The sequence below is a fragment of the Mastigoproctus giganteus genome, chromosome 2, assembly GCF_048544385.1.
Source record: "Mastigoproctus giganteus isolate SK-2022 chromosome 2, ASM4854438v1, whole genome shotgun sequence".
Lineage (NCBI taxonomy): Eukaryota > Metazoa > Arthropoda > Arachnida > Uropygi > Thelyphonidae > Mastigoproctus > Mastigoproctus giganteus.
Genome location: NC_143576.1, coordinates 170271192 through 170284211, shown reverse-complemented (window position 1 = coordinate 170284211; position 13020 = coordinate 170271192). Strand labels below are relative to the sequence as shown.

Genomic DNA, 13020 nt, shown 5'->3' with positions numbered 1-13020 from the left:
TTGTCCAATGTGCATAAATGCAGAGTTCTCATGCATAATGCAGCCAGTCACCATGGGGAGATGAACATGTCACCTACTCTTACAAAAATGACTGCAGGGTGGTGTGCTCTAAAGCAGTTCTCTGTGTGCCCTGGTTGTACTCGGACATTAACTTAGGGATTGCAAGCCTGTCAGTTGTCCCAGACATTACATGTCAACTGCCATTCCCTTTGACTGTCAACCAATGGTGCTTTTCCCTGTTGTGGCATATTGGGTTCTGTCCCCCCTTCGGATCATTCCCACCACAACTTCACTATGGCAGGCCTCGAACAGCTAACGCATGCGGTTGCTGAGATGTTGGCTCACCTTCCTAGCACCACAAATCAGTCCCTGTTCAAACTCCATCAGGTCCTTCCCTTTCCCCACTGCAGAGGCTTTATACTGAGAACTGACAGGCCCTACCCGTGCCGTCAATATATATGCTGTGACATTACTCCTCCTAGGTGCTGCAAGATGGGTCTAATTCTGGAGACAGAGTTTGTCATGTTTTGGCTTGGCTCATAAGTGTATATTATCAAGGATACCAAAGCTACAGCAGATATAAACTAGTCTACAATCAAGTCACAAAGGAGGTTAGACATGCTAAGGCAGAAGTCTTTGGCAATGAAAAGCAGCAGACCTCTTTGATTATACAAACACCAGAAAGAAGGGGCTGAATCACACTAGTTCAGTAGATATAGATTCTGAGAAGCTATTATAGATTTATATTTAGACATAAAAAAAAAAAAATTTTTTTAAGAGTTAGGAATGACAGAAGTTTATCAAATTCTAACAGAGCTAAGATGGCTTTGCAATGTCTGGAAGAGAAATTATTGAAGCTAAACTTAAGGCACCTGGGGTGGAAGGGATCTGTCCAATTATATTAATGGAGGCAGCAAAGGAGGTAAGCAAGCCATTAGCTATAATTATGAGAGAATAGTTTGATTGGGGAGAGGTTCCTATGGACTGGAGATGTGTGAATGTATCCTCAATTTGCAAGGAGGAGATCAAAAGTTGACCTGGGTAATTCTAGACCTGTTAGCTTGGTTTCTGTTCCAGGGAAAATAATGGTGTCCGTGATAAAAGAAATAATGTATGATCATTTTTGAAGGAATGTGTAAATGAGGTTAGACTCCATTTACACATTCCTTCAAATCTTTCTTAAATTTATTCAAACTATCATCAATCTCTACAACATTAGGAAGTTGTTTAAAAGCCTTTTCCACTTCAATTAGGGCATATTACAGATACCTAGTTTCTAGAGGCAGTAATTTACAGAACTCCAGTCTTTCTTGGTAAGAATATGGTTTCTGCCCACAGCTAATCTTGTCCCTAGTTTCTGTACTTTTCCAACAGATCTATCTCCTTCATAAAGTGGAGTTTTCAAACTAGTATGCCTAATGCAGGTTTTTTTTTTTTTTTTTGTTAGTTGTTGCCGCAACGGCTTCTGTGGCCATAATGCACCTCTCAAAGTTTTTTCACTACTCTGATCCAAACCCAAGAAGGGATTCGAACCTGCGACCTTTAGGTTGTCAGGCAGGTACTTTACCCACCAGACTAGCCCGGTCGGCCTCTAATGCTGTGGCTGACCACTGCCATAATCACTTTCCTCCTAGCAAAACTCCAATATATCAATAAAATAACTAAGAGCTATTCTAGCAGCTTATTTACATTGCAAAGAGACTATACATTTTCCTTTATATCTTTATCATACTCCACAACTTCAAGTTTGGTACCTCCGAAATGGTATGTTATGCTGGGATTAATGCTATCTGAATGCAGTACCTTGCTTTATCACTATTAAACTTCAATTGCCATTTTACAGCTCATCTGTTTAATTTATCTAGATCCACTTGAAGTAGCATACACTGATTACTATCTTTAACCACTGTGCCCATGTTTATATTATCAGCACACAGACAAATGACAAACCTGAAACCCTATAATGTCATTAATAAATAATAAAAACAATAAGGGAGATCAACGGTATGGAGCCCCACCCCATCACATTAGTCCATGAACAGCATTGGCCATTTATAATTACACTTTGTCTCTGCTCCAGTTTATATAACAACAGTACAGGCAGTACACTATCAAAAGCTTTACTGAATTTAAGTATAAAGTGTCAAAATTATTCTTTGCATGAAGTTTCTTTGCAACAACCTCATAGTACCTAATCAGATTTATGAAGCGTGACTCCCTTTAACAAACCTATGCTATGACTGCCTTCTGGCTACACCTCTATCAAATGATCTTATATTACTTCTTTAACTAATGATTCCATTATTTTAATCTGCCAGATCTATAGTTGGCCACTTCACACTTTGAACCACACTTGTAAATGGGAGATACATTTCAGATCTCCAATTTACAGGTACTTCCCCAGAATCTAAGGATGCTCTCATTATTATGCCTACCAGTGTTGGGTCCATTGTTGTTTTCTGTATTTATAAATGATATTGATGATGGTATATCAAGCTTAATGTCCACGTTTTCAGACGACATAAAGGTTGGCAGGATTGTTAAGGACACTACTGACAGTATACTGCTGCAAAAGGATCTGGAAAGGTTGAGCAGATGGGCTGAGAGGTGGAAAATGAAGATTAACATTGACAAATGTAAAGTACTACATATGGGAAACAGTAACCCCAGAGCAACGTATCAACATTGTGGTATTACACTGACAGTGGTAGAGAATGAAAAGGACCTAGGGGTAATTGTGCAGGCAGATATGAAGTTCTCTGAGCAGTGCAGATGGGCTGCAAGAGTAGCTTATGGTGCATTGTCAATGATACATAAGAATTTTTCTAGCAGGGATAAGGAGGTGATTATTCCCTTGTAAAAGGCAATGGTCAGGCCACACATAGAGTACTGTATTCAGGCCTGGAGGCCTCATTTCAAGAAGGATGTAGAGCTGCTGGAACGAGTACAGAGAAGGGCAACAAGGTTAGTGAATGGAACAAAGGGTTGCTCTTACGAAGAAAGGCTCAAGTTTTGCAAATTACAGTGTCTGAAGACTAGGCACTGGCGAGGTGATCTGATAGAGGTGTATAAAGTCTTGAATGGTTTGAGCATGCTCAATGCTGATGGGATTCTTCCTCTTGCTCAGAATAATCACCTGAGAGAGTATAAATTCAAATTGAGGAAAGACATATGTAGGACAGACGTGCAGAAATTTGCCTTTAGCCAGCGGGTAGCTGGTTGGTGGAACAGACTTCCATCCCTTTTTGTGGAAGTTGATAGCCTAAATAAATTTAAGGCTCAGCTGGACAGGTATTTAGAATGAACGGAGGGATAAAATGGGAGTAGGTTTTTTTTTTTTTTTTTTGGCTGATGCTGCATAAGCTTGCTTTCTTGCATCATATGCCTCTACTAATGCTAAGGTTTAGCATTAGTTTAGCATCATGAAAATATTGGAATCAAAATCATTTCGTAACTTCTACAATTATTTAATAATTGTAGCTTCTACAATTATTTAATAATTGTAGAAGCTACCAAGCTTTTGTTTGTTTGAGATTTTTTTAGGCACATGGGCGTCTATGGCCAGAGTAACCAACCAAGCTTTTTAAACCGACTATGAGATACTGTTCATAGTTTAGACCTAAATGGATGAGACAAACTGATGATAGTGGCAAAGAAGAAAAATGCATGGAATAATTATAAATTATCAAGGAAAACAGAAACATACAGTAACTACAAACTAGTCTGCAATCAAGTCACACAGTTGGTTAGGCAGATTACAAGGAGTCTCTGGCTAGGAATGTGAAGAAATGTAGTAAAGAGTTTTGTTTTTGTTAACACTACAGGGAAAGAAATTAGCTACATTGGTCCACCAGATGTGACTGGTTATTGAAATCATCATCATCATCAGCCATTTTCAATCCACTGCAGGATGAAGGCCTCTCCAGCAACTTTCCAGTTCCTTCTGTTTTGAGCACTGGCCATCCATTTACTACTCAAAAACTCATGAATTTCATCTATCCATCTCCGCCTTTGTCTTCCAGGTTTTCTTCTAGCTCCTCTTGGGTACCATTCTGTTATTTTCTTAGTCCATCTGTCATCATGTCTTCGAGCTATGTGTCCTGCCCAAGACCATTTTAGTTCTTTAATTTTGATAAGAATGTCCTTTACTTGAGTTTGCTGCCTAATCCATGTGTTTCTCTTCTTATCTAACATTCTAATTCCCAATATAATTCATTCCATTCTTCGCTGTGTAGTTCTTAGCTTCTCTTCCATTCTTTTGGTGAGTGCCCAAGTTTCACTTCCATAAGTCATGGTGGGGAGTATACATTGATTCATTATTTTACGTTTCAGACAAACTGGGATATTGCTCTTCAGTATGTGACTATATTTCCTGAATGCTATCCATCCAAAATTTATTCTTCTCTTGACTTCCAGCCATTTATCATTATTACAGCTAATAACTTGTCCCAGATAAGTATATGACTCCACTTTTTCAATTACTGCTCCTTCAATCATTATTTCCCTTTCCGTGGCATACTTGTTCATCATTACTTTTGTTTTAACCATATTCATCTTTAGTCCAAAATCCTTACTAACTGTGCATAACTGATTAAGATTTTCCTCTAATTCTTTGGGATCGTGGCTTATGACCACAATGTCATCTGCAAATCGTAAATGGTTTAGGTACTCTCCGTTCACATTGACTCCTTTCTGCGACCCGTCTAATCTTCTGAAAGCTTCCTCAAGGGGAGCAGTAAACAGCTTCGGAGATATTGTGTCTCCTTGTCGAACTCCTTTCTCGATTTTAAATTTGCTACTGTCTTTGTCTAGTCTAATAAAGGATGTAGCACTCTCATATATTTTCTTCAAAATCATAATATAAGGAGTATCTATGTCTTGTCTTTCCAGTGCCCGAAACATTGCCTTATGCTGTATGGAGTCAAATGCCTTTTCATAATCCACAAATGCCAGGCATAATGGTGTTTTATATTCATTTGCTTTCTCCATTAGCTGTGATATTACGTGAAGGTGATCCATAGTTGAGAATCCTGTCCTAAAGCCAGCTTGCTCTTTCGGTTGATTCTCATCAAGTATTCTTTCTAATCTGTTAGTAATGACCCTTGTGAACAACTTGTAGATGTGGGATAACAAGCTAATTGGTCTATAATTTCCAATTTCTGATTTATCTCCTTTCTTATGCAGCAAAACTATGATTGCATTATTCCACTGCTTAGGCATCACACCTTTTCTAATGCACTTTGTGAACAGCCTTGCCAGTTTTTGTGTTATGTCTCTTCCTCCCAATTTTAACAACTCTACAGTAACTTCATCTTCCCCCGGGGCTTTCCGATTCTTCATTTTCTTCAATGCATGTTCTACCTCATCAGGAAGAATATCGGGTATGTCGTATGTGTTGCTACTTTGCAATCCATCTTCCCCACTGCTGGTATCATTCCCTCGCTCCTTGTATAATTCTCTATAGTAGTCTTCTGCTATTTGAATTACGCCTTCTCTGCTGTTTATAAGTACACCATTGCTATTCTTCAGTTTCAGTATCATTTGTCTTTCTGTATTACTGCTCATGGCTGCTGATTTAAATCCTTTGTTTTCCCTTAATGCTTGTTCTACTTTTCTTGTGTTAAATCTTCTTATGTCCTCTCTGAGTCTCTTTCTAATGGCTTTGCATAACTCAGTATACTCAATTTTCTCCCTGGCAGTGTTTTTCTTGCTCTTCATTTGTCGTCTTTGGTTCATCATGACAAGTGTTTCTTGACTAATTTTTTCTTCTTTGGATTTCTGTTTCCCTATAGGTTTCTTGGGCTTTATCACTTTCAGAAAGTTGTAATATTCCTCGTCGATATCTTGGTCCTGAGCAGTCTGCAGAAGCTCAAACTTGTTCTTAAGTTCCAGTACATACTGCTTTTTCTCCTCCTCTGTTATTTCAAAGACCTTTGTATTATTTACTCGAGTCAGTTTTTTCCTTTCCTATGTCTATATCAAGTGTACATCTTACCATTCTGTGATCACTTCCAACATTTACCTTATTCAGGACGGTAACATCATTCACAATATATCTTCTGTTAGTGAGGATGAAGTCGATTTCATTAGTAGTTAATCCATTTGGACTCTTCCATGTCCACTTTCTGTTCACCCTTTTCTTGAAAAAAAGTGTTCATTACTGACATTCCTTGAGATTCTGCAAATTCCACAAGTCTTTCACCTCTTTTATTTCTTTCACCAATTCCAAAATTTCCTATAGTTCCTCTTTCTGCACTGTTTTGCCTTTTTCCAGCCTTAGCATTGAAGTCCCCCATAATAATAGTGTAGTGGGTTTTCTGCTCATCTAGAAGACTCTCAATTTCAGTGTACATGTCTTCAACCTCTTCATCATCATGGCTCGATGTTGGTGCATAAATCATTACAATCTTTAGCTTGTACCTCTTAGAAATCTTGAGTATTAGTCTTGACACCCTTGGTGATGTACTTTTGAATTCCAAAATGTTGTTTTTAAAATCTTTATGGACCAGAAACCCAACGCCACCTTCACTCTTTTCACTGTTTCCATTGGTGTACAGCAGATTTCCACTTGATAAACTTATAAGTGATTCATTTCTTCTTCTTGTTTCAGCCAAACCGATGATATTCCAATTCACATTTTCTAATTCCTTTTCCAGCTCTAATATCCTGTCTTCACCGATGAGTGATCGTACGTTATAACAGGCCAAGTTCAATTTCCGTGCATGGCAGCCTGGTCGTACCCAGAGATTCTTAGCACCCTCTGCTTCCACTCTGATCCTCTCGCTGCCGTAAGAGGGAGAGTTATTTATTTTTGTTATTTATTTGGTTTTTAGGAGCATTAGCAACTAAGGCCATATTGCTCGAGGATATGCGGTGGTCATTCCCTGACCTTTCCGCATCCTCCGTATTTGGTGGTGACGGGCTCGAACCCCGGTCTAATCAAGAAGCGTGTGCTACGCACTGCTGCTCCTTCCCACCTGGCTACGGAGGCACCTAAGTAAGAGGGAGAGTGAAAGCTGCTGGGGACTGAGGGCCATTTGTATTGTTGTGCTCTCATTGCTGGAGGGATTGGTCTTTTCCTCTTCACGCTGACCAGGCGTCTTGAAGAGAACCACTCTGCACGTTCGTTGCCACCTAAGTGACGTAACAGGGCTCACCATCGAGAAGGTGTGCATGAGTGGATTTTAGGGAGACAGGCCAACCGGACTTCTCCTAAATCTTCTGTAATAGAGAGATATTGGATCCATCAGTGTTTTAGGCTGAGTGTCTGATAACACACAGGATACCTGTTCCCCTCTAAGCCACTGGTTATTGAAATAGCTATTGATAACTATTTTGGTTTTTACACACTGAATACAGTCTGTCCTCGTATAGCACGATAGTTGTGTTCCTAGAAACCCTCGTGCAATATAAACAACAGGCCCTATGGAAAAAGTGGGGTTAGGTGCTGACCACCCAAGATTGAACACACATTTGGAACCAAAACATTACCAAACACAATAAATAATCGGGTAATTTTAAGCGTTATAAAATACTTACGTATTTTATAATGATTAAAATAGTAATAAAAATAATATTATAATATTTTTTTTTATTATAATATAATAAATAATAAAAAATATTTATTTAAATAATAAAAATTTATTAATAAAATAGTAAAAAATTTATTATATTAAATAAATTAGTTGTAATAAAATACAGTTGATTCCGGTTATTTGGGACACATCGGGATTAGTACATTTTGGCCCAATTAAGCGGCTGCCCCAATTATCCGAAGTTTCAAGTAAATACAGTAGTTAAAAATACAATGTACCTCCCCTTTACAATTAGTTCACTGTACAATCAAATCACGTTACGATGAACTCACCATAGTAAAGTACCGTTCGCTATACGATGTGCAGTAAGCTCTGGTCATTATGATCACGTTTGTGAATTGAATTTTAATTCTATTAAACAGCGATTCTAATTAGCAAAAATAGGAGGAATGTTATCTACAGGCTATAAAAGTAAAGATATATTAAGCACAAATTTACCCTTTATTACCTTACCAATTAAAAAATTAAATGATACGGGAAATTCGGAAGAATATACGTGATAATCGGAATAATTAATATGTACTGTAATATGTACATACTAACTAAACTAGTTGACATTTCTGTTCACTGACATTTGTTGGTGGAGGTTGAAATTTAAAACAGTAAAAAGATAAGCAATCAATAACAAAAAAAAAAAAAAAAAAAAAACACTGCACACACAAATTGCAAGTAACACAATACGCGCAAGTGGGAACGGAGTAACGAGTTACAAAGCTTTAAAAATAGGAATGAAGAGAAGATATTGAAAATTATTTTTTTTTTTACATGATTGAAGATTCCATGGAAGTGTAAACACATTTTACCATAATAACCCACAGAATTCCAGCTGTCAGTATTATCGCAAATTCAATAAGATCGAGTTTACTATCCGTTTACAATAGATTGCACTAACAGAAAAGCCCAATAGACAGGTGACTGCTAATTGTTTTTATTGTTTTATGGTTGTGACCTCCAAAAATCCGACCAAACTACGTGGTACAGTCAGAGAAAATCTTAGGGTAATCTCCAGTGGTGAGGTCTCCTGCCCCGATTAAACGGCATTTTGTCCCAATTAAGCGAAGTAAACTCTGGCTATTTTCTCGATTGGGTTCTGTTTTTTAAGATTTGCCCCAAATAAACGGCTGCCCCGATTAACCGGTGGCCCAAATAACCAGAATCCACTGTACTTATGTATTTTATAATACGTAAGTATAAATTATAATACATAAGGCGTAATAAAATATTGCTAATGCTTTTGCTTCTATCGTAAGCAAACTTGCTTTTTGTTTGATTTTCTATCCAAACAGATGACAGCCATTCCATCTCTTCCAATTCTTTGTCTTAATCTAATGGATTTTAATTACACTTTGTGTTGTTCCTGCTATGGAAGTTGTTTTTATTTTCTCTGCATTCTTTCTAATTCTCGGCGTTGCCTCATTCGGTTTGTAGCGTGCAATATCACATGGTCTTTAATTTTGCTCAAAGCATTTCACAATTTCATATTTTTTCTGTATCGACAGAGGCGGACTGGCCATAAGCCTTACCCGGGAAATCCCGGTGGGCTGGAGTGATTTTGACCATAAACCGTAGTATGAGGCCACTATAAATTTTCCCGGGTAAGAATTTTTGACCCAGTCCGCCTCTGTTTATCGATATTGCTTTTTTTTTTTTTTTTTCCCCCTCTCTGAATCTGCAGTGTCTTCACCAGGACGCTTCCTTTTCACACCTTTTAAGTATTTTACTAATTTTTAAGGAATAAAGCACAATTACAGAACGAGGAGGCATGCTTGATACACATAAACAAAGCTGCGCCCGTGTAGCAACTGAATAAACAACACTGTAAAGCCCGAGATACACTATTAACACCTCACATTTTACTAAAGCACATTTCTAGGGGTTACTACCATAAAACAATTTCCAGTTGCGTTTCTGCTAGTGGAATCTGTTATAAACTGGTAGTAAACTCCATCTAATTGCATTTGCGATTATATCGATAGCTGGAATTGTGTTGGTTTTTATGTTATTATGGTGAAATGTGTTTCCCCTTCACTGATATAAAAAACATAAATACATTTTCAGAATCTTCTCTTCATTCCTATCGTGTTGCCTTCGGTTGGGGTGATTCTGCGTTCGACTGCCATTTCTTATAAACACAAAGGCGAATCGCGCATAAGCGAATTCGGTTCGTGTTATGTAAGATATCGTTCCCCTATTTTTAAATCGTGTATGATCGAATTCATGTAATGTGAACACGTGTTATACGAGGACTGACTGTACCTATTTTACACCTGCATTCACACATGAAGTGCTTGTGGATAGCTAGAATCATACCAACTTATAACTGGGTGCTTAATGATTTTGATAACACAGAAGTGGAAGAAATTGTTAAGGTTAAAAAGCAAATAAGGCACCTAGCACTGGTGGAATCCATCAAATTATATTAAAAGAAGCAAAAGAGGTAAGTAACCTTTAGCCATAATTATGAGAGCACCATTGGATTCAGATAAGGTCCCATGGACTGGAGATGCACAAATGTCTCTTGCATTCATAAAGGAGGATCAAAGGGATAAGTGAGTAACCACAGCTCTATAAGCTTGACATCTGTTACAGAGAAAATAATGGAATCAATGATCAAAGAGGCAATGCAAGGTAATCTTTCCTGTAATCCAGTTATATGGCAATCACAGCATGGATCATTAAGAGATCTTGTCTCACCAATGACTGACTACTGTGATATCATAACACAAGAATTGGATGCAAAAAATTTTTCACATCACATCATATACTTAGATTTAAGAAAAAAACTTTTGATCCTGTTCCATGTGCAAGACTGGTGTACAAATGGAGCAGTGCAGCATTAGCAGCAAGTTACTTCTATGGATAAAGGGAGTGAGTGGCAGAGAGTGGTTATCAGTGAGCACTGCTCTTCTTGGACTAATGTTATTAGCACACAGCCCATTAGAGTTCAATGCCAGGCCCTTTATTGTTTTCAATATTTATGAATACCGACAAAATATCAGGATGAATGTCTAAGTTTGCACAAGATACAAAGGTTGGCAGGGAGGCTATCACACATAGGGTATAATTCTGCAACAAGATGTAGATTTTTAGGCAGATGGGATGAGAAGAGGTAATGGAGGTTTCGCATTAAAAATGCGAGGTGCTACACTACCACATGTGAAGCAGTAATCCAGGATGTCATACAAACTGGATGGTAGCGCACTAAAAGTAGTGGCAAAACAAAGGCCCAGGAGTAATTGTAGTCTTCTAAGATAGCTGACGTGGCTCTGGTCAATGATTGATGGTGTCCTATTGATGGTTTATCCGCAATGATGGTGTCCTATTGATGATTTATCGAACAATATATTCTGTAAAAATAGCTAGGTCATAACCCCACTGCACATATAGACACCTCATCTGAAACAAGGCATCAAGCTTCTTGAAAGAGTTCCAAATAAAGGTAACTTGCATGTTGAGATTGACTAAAGAGCAACGAAAGACTGATTATGTGGGATTGGCAACCAGGCACCTTAGAGGGTACCTGATTGAGGTTTATGAAGCTCTAAGAGGTTAGCAAAATGAACGACAGAATTTTCACTGCTATAAAGAATTCCAGAACTAGGAGGCATAAATTCTAATTATCGGGAAAGAGGTTTAGACTAGATTGTAGAAAGTTTTCTTTTAGCCAGCGAGTCGATCACTGGAACAAGTTACCCTTGCAGGTAGTTTAAGCTAACAATTTGAAGAAATTCAAAGGTCAACTGGATAGTTACGTATGTGAGGAGAGAAGTGCATAATTTGTATTTTCTTATTTTGGCTAGTGCAGCAAAATTCTGCTGACATGCTATAGGGTACATCAGCAGACTTGCACTATAGGGCTAATATTAATAGTAAAGGGAGAATTAGATTATTGAGGGCACAGGCAGTGAGTGTTCCCACCCACATTTGGTTGACACTGTTTAAGCTTACTTCCTTATGCCATTTGCCACAAATATTGTATTTTTAGTAACTCTTACTTAGTCTATGTAATTACTAGTCCCTTATGAACCCTCATCAGGAATTGAACCCCCCCCCCATTACTCAGGCTACTGCATGTCACAATAGAAACTATGCAAGAATCAATTCTAGTTCTGCATGTGGGAGTTGATACATTATTAGTCTGTGTATCCTCCTCAAACTAAGTTTTCTGACTTCCACAACAAATGCCTTGATAATAGTATTAACAAATATTCTTGTGCTTCTTCTATTCAAATGAAGGCCATCTGAAAAGCAGTACTGCCCTAAAGAAGCAGTATCTGTTAACAAGTACTGCACCTTGGGTCACACGCAATCTCTTCAGGACCAAACTGATTGACAAGGCTCCCATCAACAACCCTCCTCTTCTCGTGTCTTGACAAAATTCAGCCCTAATCTGCAACTTTCTTTAAACATTGCTTTGCCCTTAAGTGAATCTTCAGATCACCAACTCTTAATATAATTAGTACCAATGCGTACATCACCATTTATGTCGTTAAAAGATAATTTTCCCCCAATACCACTAACTCTTGTCCCAGGAACAGACATACTCTAGTACTATTCCACCTATCCTTATTCAATAAAATACTTTGCAGCTAGATGCATTAGGGCAGGCTCGAATGTTAAGATAAAACAGCTGAATGCTGGACTTTATATTATCAAATACTGTATATACAGCTTGTTATTTTTTCCTACATTTTTTGTTTTATTTTTAATGTTAATTTTAGCACATTTTTAGCCATATTCGGCTAAGAGTTTACTTTTATTACTACTACCAGCATGGATGTCTTTTAAATTGAAACTCAGTGGCAGATTTATCAATAATCATAGTAAGCACAAGATCAGGACTCCTAAATCTGGTATAATTAAAAAATAAAGACAGTATACAAGTCAAAATATACCTAAAGCCCCAGCACTGATGCAGATTTGCAACAAGTGGGGGCACTACCACCACAGGGTTAAGGTTGGTTGGTTGGCTACTGGAAGTTTAATGGCGCATCAGCATCTAAGGCTATCGTGCGCCAACAGGGTTAAGGCAGTTACAGTATTGCGTCTTGCAAACCATCTAGTATCACTAAGGCCTGACTTAGCTGAGTGGTCAATAGAAAGAGTGCAGTAGCATGTGCTCTTTGAGTGGACTGGAGTTCAAGCCTGTGACTGCTAAATGCGATTAATGTTTGTATTGATAATTTTATTGAAAATTCCTCTGACCTGGTGGTTGTGCCATTAGTATAAACAAGAACATTAAAAAAAATTTTTTTTTATTATATTACTGCAAAGTTTTTTTTTGTAACAAATTTCAGTGAGAAGTGGATGTTAAAACAAAAGCATATCAAAAAATGATGCTTCTTTGCACGATTTTGCAGTTCTATTTATAAGATTTAAAGAATGGTTGGTTGATATAAGGAACATAGGCTCCTCGACTTTCTTT

General features: G+C 37.8%; 1 protein-coding gene across 4 annotated transcripts in view; it reads right to left on the bottom strand.

Annotated features, from left to right (window-relative positions):
- The window catches only part of rin (ras GTPase-activating protein-binding protein 2), a 187428-nt gene that overhangs the window by 13786 nt on the left and 160622 nt on the right, over positions 1-13020 (bottom strand). The gene's annotated exons all lie outside the window — the stretch shown is intronic.